Source organism: Caretta caretta, chromosome 3, assembly GCF_965140235.1.
Source record: "Caretta caretta isolate rCarCar2 chromosome 3, rCarCar1.hap1, whole genome shotgun sequence".
NCBI classification, from domain to species: domain Eukaryota; kingdom Metazoa; phylum Chordata; order Testudines; family Cheloniidae; genus Caretta; species Caretta caretta.
The window spans coordinates 192,023,575-192,027,315 of NC_134208.1; positions in this window are offsets into that span (position 1 = coordinate 192,023,575).

Consider the following 3,741-nt stretch of genomic DNA (forward strand, 5'->3'; position numbering starts at 1 on the left):
CCTTCCCCCGGCGCCGGCCTTAGTTACCAGCCACACCGGTTGCCGGGGACGCTACGGCGCCTCCATTGGGACAAACCTGCCCAGGCCGTGGCTCGGGAGGCTTAAACTGCAACTCCTCCCCCTCCCCAGAGCGCCTGCGGGGCACGACGGGAAGCCCCCCCAGACCCCTAGAGCCGGCGGAGGGGGAGCCACGGAGACGCCTGACCTGCCCTGGTGTTGCCGGGGGCGGCTGTCGAGTCCTCTCCCCTCTGAGAGTTGGGCATGCCTAGTAACCGCTGCTCCCCCATGCCCAGGCTGCTCCCAGGAAGGCTGTCTGCAGCCCCCGGAATTCCCGGGTGGTCTCCCATCCACGTGCTAGCATTCAGGGCGGTAGGGCTATGGGCTGGCCCCACAGCCGAGGGGGCAAACGCTCTTCGCCGTAAGTGCTAAAACCTGCTTTAATGAAAGCTTAGATTCTGCGAAATCTGCACGTCATGCAGCTGCAAACCCATCAGGCAGAGTGCACCTGGCCCATGGGCCACATGTTTGTCTTAAGAGGCCTAGTCGTACCTACTTGTGGAAACTTTCAAACCTTTCACTCCAAGGAGCACATCTTTCTGCTTAGAACCCAATTCCCAAGCTCAGGTGTGTCTACATGTAATATTTTTGGAACCATAGATAACTGACCATTAAATAAAAGGAGCGATGTCAACCTGTTACTGTCAAAATAGTCATCCTAGCAAAATAATAGGTGACTCACACCCGTTATTTAAAGTTGTACAAGGCCATGGAGAAATACAGTGAATGGAAAAACCCTGCATTGTACAGGGAGTGGATTAGAGCAGGTTCTGATTCTCACAAGGTGGGGATGATAGAAGGATCCAGGCGAGGCCATAGGAGGTTGTGCAAAATAAATAAAGTGCACAAAAAATAGTACATTTTAAATTATTTTAACTCTTACATAAGAATGGCCATACTGGGTCAGACCAATGGTTCATCTAGCCCGGTATCCTGTCTTCCAACAGTGGCCACTGCCAGATGCTTCAAAGGCAATGAACAGAACAGGGCAGTCATCAAATGATCCATCTCCTGTCATCCAGTCCCAGCATTGGGCAGTCAGAGGCTCAGGGCTACTCAGAGCATGGTGTTGCATCTCTGACCATCTTGGCTAATAGCCATTGATGGACCTATCCTCCATGAACTTATCTAATTCTTTTTTTGAATCCAATTAGTTTTGGCTTTTTAAAAAAACTTATTCCAAACAAGCCATGGAATGGTATGGCCTTTTAAGGCTACCAGTGTTGTAACTTGCAAAACCCATCTAGTGCTTTAGTGCTACCTGGTGTAGGATATAAGGATGTGCAGCAGGCTGCTAATGCCTCTACTAAGAAAATTATTAAATATGTACCTGTATGTAGATGGATTTACCCTATAAAAAGTGTATAAGGCTCCTTCTGAAATTTTTATAGATGCCAATGAAGTGGAAGTATGCATGCACACAGACTGTAACAAAATGTTACTGAAGCACTAGATATCTTGAATGGTAATTATTAAGGACCAAGGCAAAAGCACTGCTGAGTCTTAAAGAATGGCGTGGTGGTGCAGTCCCCACTACATATGCTTGCAATGTGATTGTGTCAATGCTGGCAATCAAGTCTGATCAGTTAAGGAATGGGCAGAGAGGGTGCTATCCTCTCCATTCCCATAGCTCCCTTGGTTAGAGAGCTAGTAAGAAAGTTTATTTCTGGCATCCTGCTGCCAGCTTTCATTTAATGGGAATGTCACTCCAGAGGAAGAGCTTGGCCCTGCCCAGCTGGGGACAGTTAATTGGCCAAAGGCCACCTGAGTAGCTCTTAAAACTTCTTCTTGCTATATGGGCTACTATAAGCACATTTGAGGAAGGGGAAATCTGTTTTAATGCTCATCCATAATAGTAACAGGGCAAGAATATGCTGTGGAGGGTTCCAGTTGCACCCTTACCAGCCCCTTACTGCTGAGTTGGAATACCTCATTCTATTCCAAAAGTAGCAGCATCTGGAGCAGTGATACTGTGAAGATTATTTAAAGTAAACTTTTGAAATCCTTTCATGCCTCAAGTATAAACTTATCTCTGGAAGTAGAAGTAGTATACTAAAACTCCCTGCTCCTTTAAGTCCCCAGTGAACACTCACAAGGAAAATCCTAATTAAGAATACTCTAAAAAGAACAAAAGTAGTGAATGGATTTGAATATTGTTTAAAACTAATTGTTGGCGATACATACTCCTGTGAAAAAAGAAAAGGAGTACTTGTGGCACCTTAGAGACTAACAAATTTATTTGAGCATAAGCTTTCGTGAGCTACAGCTCACTTCATCGGATGCATTGGATACTCCTATGGGAATTCTGCACCACTGCACAATGCAGAATTTGTGCAGAATTCCATGTTTCGCCTGCAGAATTGGGGTTGCAGAGCTTCTGGTCACCACTAGGGGCCGCTGGACTCTGCAGAGCCCAGCTCACATTGAGCAGAGTGCCCAGTGCACCAGGGATAGAGGCTGCACGCTCTGGCTACCAGACTTGATCTTCATTCTCCCGGAAATGGGAGAGGGCGCAGGTGACATCTCTAGCAAAGGGGGAGGATGGGCAGGGCCGCAGCACACTGCAGCACACCGCATCCCCTGATCGACAGTAAAGCTGAGGGGGAAGTAAAAGGCTCTGCGGATAAAGAGGGTTGTGGGTGTCTGGGCTCTGGGAGGCCCCACGCAGCCCCCTGCACCTGGAACTGGGTTGTCATAGGGGTTTCTTTAACTCTATGCCTAGGGGAATCTTTTTTGTTGTCGTGTGTATTGTTGACAGGTATTTTGAAATAAATGATCAAAATAATTGAAACTGGAGTGATTATATTGTTATTTTGACAAATTAAATACACAGAATTTTAAAATAGCGTGTGCAGAATTTTTAATTTTTTGGCACAGAATTCCCCCAGGAGTAAACACAGCACTAGCTGTACATGAAAAATTTTAGTCCATTTAGAGTGTGTCCAACAAGAGGACATTCTTTAAGGGTATATCTACATTATGAAATTAGGTTGATTTTATGTGTCAATTTTTAAAAACTGATTTTATAATCGATTGCATATCTCCACACTAAGCACATTAAGTCGGCGGAGTGCATCCTCACTACCATCGACTTAAAGAGCGGTGCACTGTGGGTAGCTATCCCACAGTTCCTGCAGTCCCCACTGCCCACTGGAATTCTGAGTTAAGCTCCCAATGCCTGATGGGGCAAAAACATTGTCGTGGATGGTTTTGGGTACATGTCATCAGGGCCCCCTCCCTCTGTGAAAGCAACAACAGACAATCATTTTGCACCTTTTTTCCTAGATTACCTGTGCAGATGCCATACCACGGCAAGCATGGAGCCCACTCAGCTCACCAACACCGTACGTCTCCTGGGTACTGCTGGCAGACACAGTACTGCATTGCTATACTGCAGCAGCTCCTTGCCTTCGTGGCAGATGGTGGAGTAGGACTGATAGCTGTCATATGTTTCCTGGGTGCTCCTGGCAGACCTCAGTGAGATCGATCAGGGGCGCCTAGACAAACATGACTATTCTCCTCTTAGAGCACCGAATGGGAGCTAGAGACTCCAGGTCATTCTCTTCTTTAAGTTTTGTCTCATGGAGATTCAGTCCTGCCTGGAATATCATGCAAGCTGGAGGCTTCTGCCTCAGGCTGCTCTCCCAGCCAGCAGCACTGCACGGTTGCACCTACCCCAGCCTA